Below are 19689 nucleotides of genomic sequence, written 5' to 3'. Positions count from 1 at the left end.
TTTTTAAAAATAACTTGTCCATTTAGAGACAAAATATTGGAAACTTCTTTCCAAAAGGTGTTCTAGAGAATGTATTTTAGAGAATTGCATTTTCAAAGAGTTATATTTAATGCAATAAGTTAACTTCTGTGATATATCTGGAGTTACTTCAGTGTAGCTCAGTGTGGAACCAGCTGTTGAAAGAGCAGCCCGTTTCACACCCAGATATTGAACCTTTGCTGTGCTCTGCTCCCTCTCATTGCCCCCTGTGTCTGTGCTGGGGCTGTGCCCCCATGGCTGTGCCTCCTCCTCCAGCTTCTCTTTTTTTCTTACTGACAAATCCACATATACTCCCTGCCTATTTCAAGCTGCTATTTACTTGGCAGAGAACGTAGATGGAAGTTGTCTTTGTCTTCAGTGGTGTTAGCTCAGAACAACAGCAGGTTTTGCCCTGACTGCTCTCACTTGTGCCACCTTGACCCCACTCACTGCTCCACATCCAGAAAGTGTTTAGAAGTGTAAAGTAGACTTTTTTCAAAGGAAGTAAATTCTGAAAATTCTTTCCATGAAGGAACAAAATGCATCCCAGCCCATAAAAGAAAAGTCCAAACAAATAACTGGCCATTTGTGTACTTCTCAGATGTTTATTTAGGGATGGCAGCAGGGTACAAGGCTGAAAGCATCCCAGAATAAGACATGGGAAGTACATACAGTGCACATGCAGAACCTCAGCTACCAGCTGCTGCCGCAATTGATTGCACCAAATGACTTGTTAATATAGATTAAAGTCTTAGTTGCTCACAGTGGTGGATATTTAAAAATCCATCATTGCAAATCACATTGATGGCTGAGGACCATTTGCCTTGCAGACCTGGGTTAAGGATGTTAGCACTCAATTACAGCACTAGAGAAGGTGGGGTCTGCTTGGCTGTAATGGCTTTTCACTGTTCTGATTTGTACAAGTCATGCCTTCCTCAAAGAAAAGATTTTTCTTCTCTTCTAGATTCCATAATTACAAAATTCTAAACTGAAAGCAGACATAGAGATCACTTTTATTATTTATACTATTTTATGAGTTAGAGGTTTCTGCTCCTCATTGGTCAATCTGTTGTGCAAATACATAAGAGGATGGTGGATTTCATCCCCCAGAGACTGGAGAGTCTCTTCCCATTTTCTGATTCCTTGTTCCATGCTTGTATCCTTGTGACAAGCAGAGTACATTGTTTGGATTTTTTACTAGAGTGAGGCTGGAGATGGCTGGACAGCAATGAAGCTTTGCCAGCATCTACAGACCATTAGCATAAATTCTAGAAAATAGCTGAGTTCAACGTCTGAGTCTGAGAAAATTGATGTGCATGAATCCAAGTACTATTTTCACACAGAAATACAAATGTTGAATATGTATGTGAGAGAGAAAGATTTTACTTATTCCAGAAATCTGGCTAAGACATTATTCCCAGCAGGACATATGATCATTGAAAGAAAATGGAAAAGCATGGAAGCACCAGCTGTTTGTGAATGAATCAGATTTGGCCTGGTTAAAATCTGAGATGAATCAAATATGGATTTGTTAGGATGATAAAGACTGATGAATTGAGCAAGGTTTAGAATCCTCTAAGGATTTCTCTGAAGACGGTGCCTGGCCAGTAAAAGTACCTATGCTGTTAAATAAATATGGAATCATTATTGGGCTATTTACTTGCTCACCTTCAAGTTAAAGACCCTTCATCAGTTTCCTGCTGGCATTGCCCTACAGTGTCCTAACAAAACCAAATTCCCTGAGCTGACAGTTTCAGGCAGGAGGTCGGCAGTCTGTGTGTGCCTGTGAGACCATGTGCAATGCCTGTGTGCAGTGCAGGCTGTGTTTACCGAAGGAAATTGTCTGCTGGTTTGCTCAGCTTCATTTTCAAGAGGAATTTGGATATCTTCAGTACGTGTTATATAAACTCCAAAATATTTAATGTAGAAGGTTGCTTCTCTGACATTAGAGCTAGTGTGTGAATTGCAAGTTGAATTTTCCAAGTAAATGTTTATGGCTTGTTTTAAATGGGGGGAAAGGTCCCATTTATAACTACAGTGCTACTCTAAAATGCTTGTTTTAGCACTGGATACTCGGCAGTGCATGATGGCTGGTGAGAAAAATAGGTGGAATGTTCTGTGTTTGTACTGTCACCTGCAGAAGGTTCAAGTGAAGGAAGAGATTCTATAATGTGACTTCAAGTTTACAAATAGGTGAAAAAACCCTGTTTTACAAACTGAAATTTTGTCAACAATAAAATTAATGATTTAGAGTATACTTAGTGCAGACTTTTAATTTATATGGGGGATATTAACAAGCACAGGTAAATACCTATGTGTAGATTTAAAGTATCATAGGAATTTGATGTGATACATGATGTGATATGTATGAAGTACTTTGTAGTACCACTGACACTTGGCATTTGCTGTTTTCAGCAGAAGTATTTCTAGTGTTCCAAACATTTGGAAGAATTCTGGCATTGGGGAAGTGCTGTCGCTCCCAGTGATTTTAATGTCATACATTCAAACAGGAATAACCCAGAAGCTGAAAAGTAGAAGCTTACAGTTAACAAAAACCAACCTAATGTGAAACTTTTAAAGAGCCTTTCTGAGGGCATTCACTCCACATTATACCTCTGCCTCAAAGTAAAATTGCACTTGGGTTGACTTTCTGCAAATCAAAGATGCCTTCTATTTAATTTCATTCAAATGTTTAGCTATGCTTCATTGTTACCACATTAGACAGCAAACACAAATCCAATAAAATGTAAACCTTGCTTTCATTAAGTTGAAAGCAACTTGCTTGTTCAAAGTCTTTGAGATTGACTCTTTTAGAAAATAGTTGATTCTCAAAGGTAGGCAACCTTGGTCAACTTGAAGTGCTACTTAATCCTGTGGGAGCGATTTTTTTTTTTTTTCCTTAGTCCACTGTCATGCAAATCATGAATTTACTTGATTCTGAGTTTATTTACTTAAACTAAAGACAAAAGGTTGCTGGTAGCATTCTCTCTTTTCAAGGAGAAAAACCCCACCACTGTAGCACCTAATATTGCAGTGTTCTTCTTATGTTAATTGATGCTTTTAAATAGCAATAATTAAAAGACTGTGTTCTTCCAAGTGTGTACTCACTCTGAAAACTGCCATTGTCATTTGAGAGGTAAGATAGTACAGATTATTTAGGTCAGAACATCTAACTAACATCTAGTATGTTTAGGTAAATTTAGATTATTTCAAAGTATAAAGGCAAGGTTGATCATGGCATTAAGTGTAATACAGGCTTGATCATTACCAGAATTCTTTCAACTGACAAAACTCTGTGATTTTATTAAATGAGGGAAGCTGTTAGAAAAATGGGGTTTTGCATCTGTCTGTGCTGCTCAAAGTCCTCTGGTCCCGAGGCACAGCAGAGCCTGTTGACTTTGATACAATAAAGAATCCAAGGAATGCTTCTGGACTTGGCTGGGTGTCAATGACTGAGCAGGTCTCAGACCCTACCCTGCTGTGCAGCACTGAGAGAGCCAAAGTGTGCCAGGTGTGAGTGTGGATGAGCCCAGGATGTGAGTGCAGCCCATCACTTCCCTGTAACCTGCTGCTTATATCTTATCTTGTACAGTCAAGGATATCTTTGGCAGTCAAGGATTCTGAGTATCTTGTCTGATGAGTCTGTGGGCTATATTTTGAACTAAATGCTGTGCTTAGAATTTAGATTTATTTTGCCTTCACATGGTCACAGGGTAGAGTACACAGTCCCACCTCAGTCCTATGGAATTTTCCATTTAAAGTCTGGTCACAATAGTGGACTTGGTGTTGTCCCAGCTGGTACAATGTGATGTATTTTTAAAGTCTATTTTACTGTTAACTGTGAGAGTTTTGTTTCCATGTTCCTTCAAATATTTACACACATATCTTTCTTTATACAAAGAAAGTTCAAAAGTTTTATTTGCATTTAATGGAAAAAATGAAATGAGAACATAAAATTCTCTGCTCTGTTGACCTGGGGGATTCTTGTGAGTCACCAGGGAATTCACAGGATGTGATTGAGAAAGGCAAGCTATTTACATCTCTAACCTCCCTCCTCCTCTCTCTCTGAGCCTGTACCTGTGCTGGAAACTTCTTGTTTCCATAAAATGGAAAGATTGATTGATCCAGGCCAAGAATTGCCTATCTATTAAAGGTTACACGTGCACAAACCATACCAGAATTCATCAAGAGTAAATTCTTGGTGGTATTTCCTGAGCTTGTGTTTGGAGGAAAACATAATAGGGGAAAGCTGAATACATATATATACACATATATATGCAGCAAAAGAAAATGGGTAAAATGTTTTTGTCAAGTGGACTCTCTCTGATTTTTTTTTAAATTACATTGTGAAGATGGCCAAACTTTGCTTTGGCCTCTAAAGAAAGACAATTTTGCCTTCAGGCTTTTCAGCTGTCCCCACCAAAGAGGCATTTCTTCTGGAGGTCAAAAATAATGGAAAAAATTAGGAACTAAAATCTTTTACTTTAATAGTGCCTTTTGACTGTAACATGAAAAACAAGCTTTTTGTTCTACCAGTCATTCATAATAGTCTTTTATTAAGTTTACTAGAAGAGTTCTATCATTTTTTCTGAAAAATGGGCAGCCACTCTGACATAAATCAAAATCTTTTTGCTACTGCTTTCCAAATGGATTATTTCAAATGCTCTGACATAATACAAAGCATTTCAGAAAATGTGTATCATGTTATTTGCAATGATAAGCACAAGAAAATAAAAGGATAATATCAACTGGTGGGTTTTGTATTACCAATTTTTATTTTATTTTTGAATTATTAATGGAAAATAGGGTTACTGATTAGTGTTACATAATAAATGCTTATTAAAGTGATTTCCATGAAAGAATACTTAGTTCTGTTATTGCAGTATGGAAAATACATGTAGTAATTATTGAATTGAATTGAACAAGGTTTTGATTTTTGGGGGTTTTTTTGTTGGTTTTGTTTTATTTTGTTTTTTTTTCTAGTGAATGCCTGAAAGAGTATAACTTTTAGGTTGGCTGAAGTATTTTAACTGGTATGAACTGGCTTGAGCTGTCTCAAACAATAATAAATGACATTGCTAGAAGGCAACCATGGTAAATTGTTTGCTGCACTGCTATGCAGGTTGCTGCTCCTTTTTCCCCCTCCATGATCTCAATACTAATGACAGTAAGCGAATAAATGAAACAATTTCTCCAGAGTACGTCTAATTATGTTGGATTTTATGTCCAGGAAAATTAAGATATAATAGTACATCAGCAGAACTGAGCCTAATACCACAAAGACAGTTTTGTTAGTATTGATCTCAGACTTGTTTGCAGTGGATTGGGGTGAAGGGAGAAATTGAATGAGTAAGTCCAGATTAGCACTGCTTAGCACTTTGTATTTATTAGAGTGGTAAACCACTGGAGTTGTAATTACTGCTCTGCATTACAAATTGCATCATTTTTATTCCTTGGGACTCGCACGTTTCGGTGAGAAGTCTGGGAAATTATTTTTTAATGTGCTTGTTAGCACAGCTGTCTGAATGCTTGGCTTCCATTAACAGTGACATCAGAGACTGTGCTCATCCAGGAGTGGTGGGCAGTGCATTTACCAGAGGTAAATTCCCTGCTCTGGGGGACTCTGTGCATGTCTTGGAGAACCACAGATGTGCTCCACTTACATCTTCCTTGCTCGCTTCCTGGATTTTGAAAAAGTTTCAAATATATTCTTACCCACCCTTGTCCTTCCAGGTAACTAGAAGTCAGTGGGATTCACTGTCCTTCATGCACTGATAACTTCTATTTTAAAAGCATTTATGTAAAACTAGTAGAGATATATTTGAGAACCCAAAATCCAGCGTGCTGCATCAAAAAACAGGGTGATAACTGACAGCTTTAGAAACTGTCTAAATTTAAACATCTGAAAATTGTGGCATAATACTTTCTTTTCCACCTCTGACAACCCAGTATTAAAGTGCTTACACTTGCAGCCCCATCCACCAGTCAGTTCTCTCCTCCAGCAGTTTCCTGCAAACACTCCCCTAACACACAGAGTTCTGAGCAATGCTGCTGTTTGTTTCTTTTTTCTTAAAACAAATTACTTTTTTGTTGTTGTTGTTGTTGTTTTTGTTTTTTTGGTTTTTTTTAACAGAAGCACTGTCTAGTTTCTTCATACATTTCTGTATTTTCTCATCTTCTTCTTCTCAATGCTCCTGCTGCAGAATAACTTTTTTCACAGAGGATTTGTTCACAGAAAAAAAAAAAAAAATCTTGTAACTGCAATCATCTTTCTGTATATTTTACTTCAGTCTAGGACAGGGTCATATGGTTATATTCTGTGGCTCTGAAGAACAGAAGATGTTCACTTAGAAAGCACTCTTGTGATGAAGTAGCAGAAACTGTGACTTTAGCACAACACTGAGTTGTATTTCTTTAGGTATTATTTGGGGACAAGAATAGCATAGTCGTGCCTGCAGACATGCACACCTCACCAGCAGTCATGGGTTTGATTCCTTTCATTTGAAGCTGAAGCGCTGCTCTCTTTTCACGTTATAATGTAGGATGTCTGTTGGTTTCCTTCACTGTAAGAGCAGTTGACTTCCTTATGTTGTAAGATCTTTGGAACCATATTTTACAATGTGTGTAGGCATGACAATAAAGAGGTTTCTTCTTATAAATGTACAGAGCTCAAACAGGGAGAGCAGGGAATAGTGTGTTTCTGTGTACTCCTCCCTTAATTAGGGCTCCAACCACAAGTGGGAGTCAGCAGAGGTCATTCCATTAGTTTTACTTTCCCAAGTTTTTTTGTACAATTAGATGGGTGAAGAATTATCTCTTAAGGAAAAATGAAATCCAAGATGCTCAAAACTAAGGGGTAGATTCTGATAACAGTCAAGAAAGCTACTCCATCCAAATCTGATCTTAAACCTTGCTTCCTTCAGAATTCAGGACATTTCAAAATATCTGCAGAAAAACAGTCTGTGTCACGTCAGCTGCTTCTTGAGGGGGACAGAGTGACTGTATTTTTGAAAAGTTAAGAGGCAAACCAAAAATTCTTCGTCGTTTGTTTTTCTGAGGTGTGGAGAAGTTCAGTTGTCTCCCATTATACCAGAACTCAGAACCATGGATTTCCCCAGGCTGGAAAGTCCTCAGGGGGCCTCATGTCCCATGTCCTGCTCAAAGCGAAGTCAGTTCTGAATTCAGACCAGGTTGTTTGGGAGTCTGTCAAGCTGACAACACCTTCAGGGACAGGGATTCCACAACCCTGCCATTAAACCTGCTCCAGTGCTTTCTTACCCTCACAGTGAGCACTGTCCTGCTGGAATCTCCCCTGATTCATGTTTTAGCCATTGTCTCCTGTGCAGGCTCAGGCTCCACTGTGACCTCCCCACGGGGGCTGGCAGATGGCTCTTCAGTGTTCCCAAACCTTCTCTTTTTCTGGCTAAACCAGCCCCCTTCCCTCAGCCTCTCAGTTTAGGTCATGTATTCCTACTGTCTCAAAAAAAAAGTTTAGAGATTATTTTTAGCCTTATTATTATTATTATTTCAGCTTCTAAATTGCAAAAAATTCCCATCAGCTCTTTTTTCCAGAAGGCTCATAATCAGTGCAGTTCAGAAAGAAACTACACCAAATAAAGATGATCTTTTCCTTGTAAGTCACTTGAAATCTCCCAGCTGGGTCACCCTGCTGGCGTGTGATATGAGTTGTGGTATTAAAATAGCAGAAGTGGAGCAGAAAACTCAGGCAGTGGTACAGCTGCCTCTCCTCTGCTCCGTGTCCCTGGAAGTGCACTGCCAGCTACCCAGGGCTGTGATGGAGTTTTAAAAACCCTTTTCTTTTTGTCATTCAGCAAAGAGAAGGAAAACAAGGAAACAGAGCTCTGGGCTGGGCAGCAGAAGCAAAGTTTGAAAGAGCAGAGCCAGGTGCAGGCACTGCTCATCCTGGTTTGGAAGGTTTGGAGCTCACACCCCTGAGTGTCTGCGTCTTTTCTGTTGCATAGAATGAAGACTTTGTTTTCATCTATGTAGGCTAGAAAAGGGATAAGTATAGGACAGGAAAAATATTTAAGAATATTGAAACTAAAAAAAGATCCTCTTTGGGAAAAAATGGCATTTTTAAGACTTTTGGTCTTTATTTCTATGAAAAAGCATTCTGTCCTCTCTAAATTTCACATTATAACAAAATAGTTAAATGATGGTGAAATTAAATTGACAAAAAGAACCTTCAATGTTTTTTAAGGTATTTGAAGATTCTTTAGCATTTTCAAGCTTTTTATGATGAATTGAAATGATCTCACAATATGTTTTATTTTGATGTAGCCAGATTTTTCAGTGAAAATTTGTTGTCATTTCCTGACAGGCTTGATTCAGGAGAACAATTGAAATACAAGTCTATTGTTTTCATTGTATTTCATACAGAATTTCTAATAGTTCCATAATATATTGCAAAATTATTACCATGTAATCTCTGTAGGAATCAGGCAAGCAATATTCCTCCAGGTACAGCACTTTATAGGCAGGTTGTCAACTGCTGAAAAATAACAAGTTGACAATAGTTTGAAAAAGGATACCAAGCTAATGGAGCAGTGGCAAAAAACTTGAGTTGTTAAAAGCATGATATATGAGAGAAGGGAAGAATGGGCAGAGCAGTGTAACATGAAAAATGAATGGGCATTTCATTATAGAGGACTTCCCTCTTGTTTTCAAACACGTTGCTGCCTGCAGAACCCTGTGTGAATACTGAAAGTGGTTTGTTGGCAGCAGCCAGCTGTGTCAGATTCTTATACTTCCCTAAGCAAGAAATTTGTATTGATGTGTCTCCTGTAAATTTCCAAATTGCAGAGCCATGGTAAATAAAATGTCATTTCCTGAATAAATTAGGATTTTTTGCTATCATCTGAATTACTAATGTCATCCTGTGTAATATAATGTTTCGGCCTCTCCTGAGGAAACCTCTTCAATTTTGCTTACACCTGTGGCTTAATATAGGACAGAAGGTTTTCCAAAGACCAGTGCTCCCAGTGGACCACTGCTGATTTTCAAGAAAAGGCTTGAAAATTATTTTAGTGTTTCTAGGTAAACCTCCAGGTCTTCTGGTTTTTAATTTGAACAGGCCTGAACACATTTTGACGTGCAGGTATCAGCTCCCACTGGGAGCTGCTTTTGTTTTATAGCTCATACTCTTCACCTTGTAACCTCACAGAAGACAACTAAAATTGGTTTAATTTTCTTTGCTTAGCTTGCTTGACTGCTCCAGTGTTCACAAGTTGATGTAAAGTTATCTATCCCCTCTCCTGCTAGAATGAGATAAATTCCATATCACATAGAGATCAATGGAATATTATAATGAATGATTTGGTAAAATAGTTGCAAGAGAGCTTTTTAGGGGTTGAAGATGTGTTTTTCATCTGATGTATTTAATCTCACCACAGTTAGTACATTTATATGGAGCTTGTCCAGAACTTTTCAGAATTTCTTCTTGAGGCCCTACTGATATTTTCTTGTGAACACCACTTCTTTATCTGAGGTACAAACTCTCTATTTATGTTGAAAAATATATGAAATGCACCAATCAACTGGTGTGCAAAACAGTTTAAGCAAATGACTAATAATGATCCCTCATTCACTTAAACACCATGCAGTTCTATTTTAAACCAGGGGAAAGCTGAACAGTGACACAGAGCACATTGGATGGTGCTTGACAACTGCAGCTTTTCATAGAAACATTCATCTCAATAACTTATCAAATACACTAAATATTAACACAGAGCAATCATGCAGCAAATCAAAGACTTGCCTTTCATGGAAGGAATTCTAAAGTAGATATCTTTTTGAGAAAAGTAATAAAAGTAAGATTCTGAGAAATTCTTTGTTGTGTTAAAAAGAATTAATTGAGAGTTAAATTTTACAAGAAGAGTGCTACTTGCCCAAAAGGTAAAGTTTTGAGTTTTCCATAACTGTAAAAGTTAGGTTTCATAGACTGTATTACATTTTCTTGCTGGAAAAATGAAACACAAAACCCTCTGCAAAATGGAACATCTTCTAGAGCAAAACTTGCAGGTTTTAATTAGCAGTTCTTTTTTTTCTTTTCTCCTTAAATTATAAATTTAACTTTCTAAAGAAGGAAAGCTTTGACTATAAAAGCATTTTATCTGGAATTCAAGTAGCCATTTCCTGCCAAGGCAAAATACTTTCATGACAATTTTCCTGAGATGAAATATAGGGGAAATAATTTTGGTTTTATCCATGATAAAGTCAAAACCAAATAATAATAATAAAAACCCAACCTTTTACAGAACTCTGAAAAAGCCTTATTTGCATAGCTCTGAGGGTGATCAGGAGTCTCAGCATTTCAGAGGAACTCAGTGTAATGCAGTGCAGTTGGGCAGGCAATCACTCTGAGAACACATTGGATTTTGAAGCTCACAGAGTTAATGCCTGCAGACCAAGGTAAATCCTGTTTATACTCTCAGGTGACGAGGCAGATCAGACAGATTGCATACAGAGATCTTTCCTGAGTCCCGCATTTAAGTGGTTGGGAAAAATTGCCTTCTTGGAAAGACTCCTGGTAATTGTAGGAGTTCTAAAACAAAGCAAAATGAGGTGATTAGAAAAACACTTCAAAACAAGATGATGATTGAAATTAAGTTCAGTCACACAAATATTCACATTAAGAGAGTTGTGTGTTTTTAATTGTTGTGTAATCAAATATATTTAAATTAAATTTTTATATTACAGCTGCCTTCTATTGGTAGAGTTGTGTCAGTATTACTGTTTTATCATTCGGGTTGTTTTCTTAATGGAAATATTGACATGCCCAGGAACTCCTAAAGAAATGCTGCTATTTCCAGTGGGTATGTAAAGGAATGAGCTTTATAAACTCATGTTTTCCAAGAAATCCATGTACTGCTTTAAGCACATGGACAATGCTGGTAGTTTTATTTGATGGTCAGCTTTGCACCCAAGATAAACTATAAACTTGCATATCAGCCCTGCTGGGAATGCTGTTGGGTCAATCCAACTGCAGTTCAAGGGTGTCTGTGCTTGGTATCATTGGGAAAAGGGTCTGTGCTGGATAAAATACAGCTGAACATTCAGATCTCTTTGATTAGGTTCCTAACTTTTTTATTTGGGTGCCCTCTTCTCCTGGCTTTCCATGTCCTAAGGTAGGAATGCTGACATTTGTCACATGCTTTCAGATTTAGAGCTGGAAAATGCTACCCAGGAGAAGGTGCCATTCAAAGGCTGACAGACTTGGTATGTAGCTTTGGTCTTCACTGCAGAGTTGGACATGGAGAAAGGAAGTCAAAGTAAAAACATTTGTACCAACATTCTGCTTAGCAGAATGTTTCATTAAGGATTTTAGCTGATTTCCAAACTTACAATGCATTTATTTCTGAAAGGTTTTGACAAAATGAGATGTTTATCTCCTTGCATCTTTTTTGTAATCACATCTTGAGCCAACTCAAATATCAAGAAAAAAACCAGACATAAAATATTGCATGCTGAAGCTTCCAGTCACATAACTTTTAATATTTTAAAAAATTTACTGCAAAGATCAGTGTATATTTTAAAAATGACAACTGTGTGAGTAAACATTTCCTCACTTTTTTAAAGAAAGCTCTGAAAACTTAGATATGTAAATGAGTTAGATCTTTTGAAAAAATAATAATTTGGAGAAAGGATCCCTGCTTACAGCTGTCCCTAAGGCACAGGGAGCTATTTTGTCCATCACAGTGTAGATTATATATGAAAGCCAAAGCAAAGCAGTCTGTATCATCTTTCTGAGTGTTTGCCCATTCTTTTTGTCTTCACCTGAAGATTTTTTCTTTCTGTTGATTCTTCATATTTAGTTTCTGCAAGCATTAAAAAAAAAAAACTGAGATGTCACCACAGTTTTTTATAAAAGCTGTTAAAGAGCTCTTTACAGAGTTTCATCTCTTGGAGAGTTTTGATTGAGCATCTTTGAGCCTTTCCTATTGCAAAATAGACCTTGAAAGCTTGATGGGATTTTGAGTCATTTGATGGAATTGTTCCACTGAGTTGAAAATATCTCTGTTGTTAGACTTTTGGTCCAAAGGAAAAAAAAACTTTTTCATGATCATCAAAATGAAGATTTCCTTATAAACTTCACTGAGGGAATAGTTTAATTACATTTTTTTATTTCTTTTTATAAGAACTGGGTTCTATTCTGTCTCATTGGTGTCAGTAGCTACTGTATTAACAAAAAGCTTTCATTTAAATATTATTTTAAAAATATTCATTTCAAAATTGCAATGTAACTTACACCCATTTTTTTTCCAAGAATGGTTAGAAGCCATCACAAGCCTCTCAGTTCCTCAATCAGTAATGTCCAATTCCGTACATTTTGTTTTCTTTCACCGCTCTTTTATTTTTAGCAGGACAACCCTGAGGACTTTTTATTATAAGATCTTCTGACTACAACTTATGAGCTTAATAGGCATCGTGCTATATTTATGATCCTGTATCTCACCTGAGGGAAGGCTTCTGTGGCATGATTGCTGGCTCTGTTTGCAGCAGCCAAAGCCCCGGAGACGTCAGCGTTTGGCTGTGCTCTGAAACTGCTGAAGCGTGTTGTTCCACAGGCTGGGTGGCCCACGCTGCAACTCCAATAACAAATGGCTCTGGGTCTTTGGTGGGGAAGTAACAGCACAGACATTGTGCTAAGGTTGCCTTCTGACTATTAGGCAGTAATTTCTGGAGGAAAGAGCCTGCTGTTCTCTCACTTCTGAAATGAAACATGAGTATAACCTGGAATGAACCCGTGTCTTATGTTTTTATTCATTGTTTGCTGACCCTGTGGTCAACCCTCTGTCACTGTGATTAATCATTCAGACTCCTGTTGTCCAAATTCGAGCCTTTTCTGAAAGAGAAAAGGGGGAGTGGAAGGAAATAAAACAAAGTATTAATGAAAGAAAATGGGTTAATCTTTGACATGATAATTTATACTTGGGCTAGCAAACCAACAGGAGTGCTCTTGTATGTGAGTGATTAATAGCTGCAATGGCTGCATGTGTGACAAGTGATTAATAAAGTTTGTGATTAAAAAAAGTCCTTCCTTTTCTTTTCCTTAAGTGTGCAAATCTTGGAACTCCACTTCTGTCTGCACAGTGGTTCAATTACAATGCAGACCTATTTGTAATTCAGATGTCACTCTCCATTACTCATGCAAAAGTCTTCAAAATAGAGTTCACTTGATCTGTTAAGTACTGAAGAACTGGGAAATTGAGCATGTCCCCAAAAGACTTTCTAGTCTACAGGGAAAAAATGCCTGAGATGCAGCAGTTGCTTCATGTAACCCATCAACATGGAATTTATTACATATAAAACCAGTATTCTATTACTGTACAAACTAGTTACTAGATGCAAATTGAAGGTCTTGAATTGAATCTGTATTTCATACTTAGAGCAATAACTTGCATTAAATCTCAAACCTATCCAGATACAGCTGTGGTTTTATTTTTTTTTTTTTCTTTCCCAGAAGTTAGATCATGCTGTGAAGAGGTACATAATCTGAATGGAAATAATTTACAGAGTAGTAAACATGACAGCTTCAACCAAGTGCTGCTTATTAAATCCATACTTTCTCTTCTCCAAAAGTTAACAGTATTAGATGAAAATTTGCAAAAATTTGTTTACAGCACCGCCTGCTAAATGATGTCTTTCAGAGCTCATTTGCAAATGCATCACATACCAGGCCCTAGACTGCTCAAACTGTCACAGAATAATTAAATGGGTGTGTGGAGATGTAATTACATAGGTAGGAATGCAGCAGTGATTCAGACTAAAGGTTCAGTTTGCTCTGTAGCCACTCTCCCAGCAGTAGGTGGAAGGGAGCAGATGCCTGAGAAACAAGATTGAGGAGGAAATGATGCTTTGTGTGTTATGCTTCCCTGGTTTCTGGTAATCTGTGGCTTCCAGAGCTGGAATTTGAATTTAAACCATCAAGTTTGATAGCTATCAATATATCATGAAGTCACATAAGGACTTTTTTAAACCCACTTTTATTTTGTCCCCCATGACATTCCATGGCAGTTCCCTTTACAATTTCAAATATGAATTGCATGTTTTACCATTTTAAACTTGCTGTGTGAGCATTTCTTTGCCGTTCTTCTAGTTCCTATTTCATGAGGGATGGTGAATAACCTTTTTTATGTTCTGTTTACTGTGCATGATTTTGTAGACCTGTTTCATATTTCCCTTAGGTCATCTATTTCAAGATGAAAACTTTTAGTCACTTCATCTTTTCTCCCATGAAATCTGTGGCACACATTCTAAATATCTTATTTAAGATGGGGATCAGTATCTGAGATAGATCCATCATGGATTTACACTGCAGTGTAATGATGCTTTTAGGGTTCATTCCAAATTTGTTCCTTAATAATTCCAGATATTCTTTTTGGCTGCCCCTGAGCCCAGAACTGGCATTTTCAAAGCATCATGTACAACGACTGCAAATTGCTTTCTTTAGCAGCAATAGCTAGTATACAAAATTTGAGAGGATTGCCTTATTGGTTTTGTTTGTTTTTAATCGCTTATACTTATTTAATAATTTTCAGCATTTTCATCTTCTAGTATTTTATATAAATGTCAGTAAAATGATAGTGAATAATTTTATGTGTCCCCACTTATGGGTGGCATACTTATTTTCCTTCTTTACAGATACACACTGCTTATCAGGAAAAAGAAAATTTAATCTAAGGCTCCTTACAGTGCCCCCTTTGGCTTGTGTAATCTACAATTTAGGGCTGCAGATTTACAGGCTTTACACTTTTCTAGAAGTCTAATAAGGTTGGACTGATGGATTGGCACAAAAGCAATATTAAAGGCCTTTTTCTTGAAATACCACCTCAGCTTATCATAATTTGTTGCAGCGACATGAAATGAGATTTGTCTTTCATTCTCTTACAGATTAAAGTGCACAGAGAAAACAACACTTGCTCTAAAGTGACAAAGTGTTGTTGAAAAAATTGTATGAAAGCTACCAAATTTTATTCTTTTATAGGCATTAATGGAATATGGGAGGAAAAAAAATTAATCAAAAAACATCCTGAATGATGGTAATTTAATTGCTAGTTTTAGGTAGTGATTTTTGGAATAATATTTGTTTTATTTGTTCACAGCTATGTTCTGGTTGCACTTGAATATTTCTTCAAATTAATTTTGAGCAGGAAAAATTACCTTTGGTAGGACAAGACACTTAGGTTGACAGGAAGGCACAACATTTAGTTTAATTTTTTTATAATTTTAGAAGTGTGAAATTATTAAATTAGGAAGTGAACCCTAGGAAGAAGAGGCTGACATTGTTCTCAGTGTTCCCTGCTGCTTCAATCCATTGTCTCTCTGGGAAAGTGAATAGTAGTCTGTAATTGGAAACATCTACCAGAAGAAAGAGAAGGACACAAGTTTGAGTCAGTATTACAGCATGTAGTTTTTAAACTAAATATGAGCTTCAGCAAAAGCATTTGAGAGAAGCACATGCTATAATTTTGAGAGTAGTGTGAGCTCGCTTGATATTTCATCAATAAATTTCTAATATTTGGCTGTGGGAGTTTTTTACTTCTTCAAACCAGTTTCTGTCCTAAAACATGACTCCAAAACACAGCCTCGTGTACTTTGCAGAATGAAGTAGAAGGTTTTGATGCTTTTACCATTAAAATATAATTTGATATTTTTTGTTCAATGTCCTATTAAGCTTGGGAGAAAAAGGTGAGTACCCAGAGAATGCAGACTCAAGAGAGCCTTTGGCTTGTGTCTTGAAAACTCCACAAAAGGAGATACCACCCTGTCTCTAGTTTCAGATTTCTCTTCTGCCAGGAGCAGCCTGGCTCATTATTTTTTCAGAAAGGTATCTCCAAGCAAGCTGTGAAGTGGTATTAAAGCCTGTATGGGTCTGTAGGTCTGTGGGCTCTCTGGGATGTGTAACCACTGAGAGTGATTGCTGGAGAAACAGAGAAGGGTCCTTTCCTTTCCCTGCAGTAGCATTTAGATTTACAGCATTTCTTTAAAACTGAAACTGCTGGGACTATTTCTTTCTAAATAAATAAACATGTCTCAGTGTACTCACAGAGACCATAGTATTTACATTTAGCTGTTGATATTTTAATTAACAATTTAAGCATGTTGTTTGCCCTGCAAGTTCAGTGGGAAAAACTCTACAAATAAACAGCAGCTCCCTCTTGGACAATCACTCTGTAAATTAGCTTACTTTGTCAATAAAGCGCATGCCTATCAGCCCCTTCACGGCAGCAGGGGGCAAGGATGTTCATTTACTTAAGCAGTAGGTTATACTATTAGTGTGTGTGATTGCTGTTAATTAGAATATGTGTAGATGTCTCAGTGCTGCACAGTTTGTAATATAAAACCTTTAAGCGTTTGGGCTATTAATGAAGTCAATAAGTGGTCCTATTAGGAGACCTTTTTTTTCTGTTTGGTTTTTTTATCTGTTTTTATTATTTCCTGTCTGTTTTGCTGTTATTTATTATAATAATAGCATGGTAGTCAAAATATAGCCAAGGGTTATATAGAAAAAGTAAGGCAGGGTTTTTACCTTGGGGAAGGGAGTGTAAGTACCAATGTTTACCCTGTAAGTCTGAAACAGGAACACATGGATAGTCCAGCTATGAATTTTAACTGACTTCCATCATGTCCATTTGATATTCAATTCATTGTTAAAATATGCTTTTCAAATCTCTTTGATTTGAAATAATTCAAGCATTTGCTTAGTTTTCTAAATCCATCATAAGTGTTCTCATACTTCCTTGTAAACAAGGTTACATGAATATATATATTTGAAAGACCAGACTGTATGAATATGCATTTATAATTTTAATTTTAAAACCAAATATCTATAGCAAATCCTGAATTAATATCTTGGCTGTGCTGTGCTATTACTGCATATAACCTCTCTCTGACATCAGCAGTAGGGTCAATTCAAACTCTTGTCACAGTGGACAGGGCTTTCAAATGGATGATCTAAAGGCAAGTTTCTATTTACATGGAAGAAGATCAGTTGATGGGAAATACTGTCCTACAAAGATAAATAATAGATTTTTATACGAAAATCCATACATTAGCTGAAAGCAAAGTCATAGCATTAGAAATCTTGCATCTTAATTGTGATACCATAATGCCAGTTAGCATTTTGTCTGTCTAATGCCCACACAGAAGGAAAGCCAGATACAATTGGTACCTGGACTAGCAAAACAGAGACACTTTTCTAAGCTCATGGCAGTTCAGGATTTCTAAATGAGCTTGGAGGTACCTGCCCACACTCTAGCTGACTGTGAACTGAGGGGGAATGGGACATTGTCCAGCTTTCTGCACTCAATCCCCTTGCCTATGTCATTGGTAAGACATTTAAATAAATTTAATATCCCAATGCAGGCCCCTGAGTGTCACCCCTTGTCACTGCTCCCCATCTGGACATTGAGCCTCTGACCAATGGCTCCAGCTGTGCCTTGGCCTCCCTCAGCCCATCCCCACACAACCAAACACATCCTTTTCTCTTTCCAGGATTCCTGTCCCTGCTTCCACTGCCTGCAAGTTTGCTTCTTGTCCTTTACTTTCCTGCCCTCCTTGCACGATTTCTTGTGCTCTGTGGAAAGTATCATTAAAGATCTGCCAGCTCAGCTCTGCTCCTTCTCCCTGAAGGCAGTTTCCCTAGGCCTCCTCTTGACTTCACTCATCCAAGAGCTGGAAGTTTGCTTCCCTGAAATTCAGGGTCCTGAGTTAACTCTTTGTCTGCCCTGTGTCCCTCAGGACTGCAGACTCCACCAGTGTGGATCACTGCAGCCCAGGATGCCTTCAGTGGGCTTTAATGGTCAGCTTGGCAGTGCTGGGTTAATGGCTGGACTCAATGATCTTTTCCAAAATAAATGAGTCTACGACTCTATGAAATGTCTCCCAGAAGCTGCTTTCTTTCACCAAAGTCCTTTTGGAATTTTCAGCCAGTGCCAGGCGCAGCAGCAGATGTGTTTGCAGAGGAAGTTCTCCAGCCATCAGCACATTTGATGAGCTTGTACTTTGGCTGAGCTGCTGCAGAAAATGCTGGGCAGGGCTTCAAAGCCATATTGTGGAATTTGCAAGATAAATAGGGCCTTGTTGAGCTCAGGAAACACAACTAAATTTAAGATGTTCACTAAAGACTCCTACAGCTAGAGTTGAAAGTCCCTCCCTCAGACCTTGTCCTGAGACACAGTGCTCAGAAGCTGAAAAACATGACCAGTGTGAGACCGAAAAATAGATGAAACACTGTAAGCTATCAGTGTCCTGGAATGACTTTTTAATTTTTTTTAATCTGTACTCATGGCCATTTTTCTTTTCAATAAAAACCAAAGGATGTTTTTCAAGACCTGTATTCTGAAACACTCTACATTGTAATAGACTCTCTTCAAACACAGAGTTAATTTAGTTACAAACTTCACTTTAAATTGAACTGAATTGTTGGTGAGATGAAGAATGGCAAAATTTAGGTAGTTTCTGAAAATACTTTTCATTATACCTATTTTCTTTGTAACTTTTCAGTCAATATGATCTGCAAAGAAGTCTTTAGATTATGCATTGTAGGTAGTCCAGCTATACCTACCCACATCATTATGGCATCGATCATGATCTCTTAAGAAGAGATGGGTTTATACTTTCTAGGATGAGTGGAGAAATGATTTTTGCATGGATCAGTGCAGATCTCAATAACTGCCATAAGGCTTTTTCTGCTTTATGCAGCAGATGCAGGAACTGTTCTGACAACACAAGAAAAAAACTGATTATTTGAAACTCTTCTAGCAAATCTTCTAAGAACAAATTTCTTGATACATTTTCTTTGTCAAAAAACCTGAAGATGTGGGAGATGACACAGAGACTGCAGAAATTTGGCACAAAAGTCTACTGTACCTGTTAAAACAGGTACAGATTGCTTGATTCCAATAATAAGTGAAAGAGTGTTTTTGTGGGTTTATTGATAACTAAAAATCATAGGAAAACAGCTTTGTGAATTTGCACAACAATTTAATTCTGCTTTAAATTTCAGAGGAGAATGACATTCTGTTTGAAAAGGGAGTTTGGTATGGTTTTTCTGTGGGTATCTCTGCTCTATGAGTTGTGGTTCCATGGAAACAGTGATGTGCATGGAGAAACCACCAAAACAAAACAACAAAAAAAATAGGATTGAGTGCCTAGGCTGTGAAATGTCCTCCCAATACTTGTACAGCATCATTAAATGGATGAGAAATGGTCAACTTAGTTGTCTACTTAATTATTTTCAATACAGCAATGTAAGTCTATTAGAAATGTTTGTACTAAACACAGATTGCTTGAACTTTGACAGTGTACTAGCAGCTTATAATTTTATCTTTGAAAAACTGCCATCTGTATGCAAATATAAGGAAAATGTGGATGCTTGCTCCCATTCAGTTTTGCAGCTCAATTCAGGCATTTTCCAGGGAGGTATGGAATACATGAGAGAGTTTCCAGATAAAAAGAGATGTAGCCAAATTTTCACTCTTGACAGAATAATTTCAAAACTATGGAAGAGGCTTAATTTTATCAGTCCTGAATATGGGCTCTTCAACTTGTGATCTCCCCACCTTCACACAGACCAGGGGTCAGAGAGGAACAGAGGAAAAAGGATTTGTAGGTTTATTTTGCTACACCTTAAATGAGCGACTGGGT

This window comes from Sylvia atricapilla, chromosome 14, assembly GCF_009819655.1.
Source record: "Sylvia atricapilla isolate bSylAtr1 chromosome 14, bSylAtr1.pri, whole genome shotgun sequence".
NCBI classification, from domain to species: Eukaryota; Metazoa; Chordata; class Aves; order Passeriformes; family Sylviidae; genus Sylvia; species Sylvia atricapilla.
Note: the sequence above shows the minus strand (reverse complement) of the source record.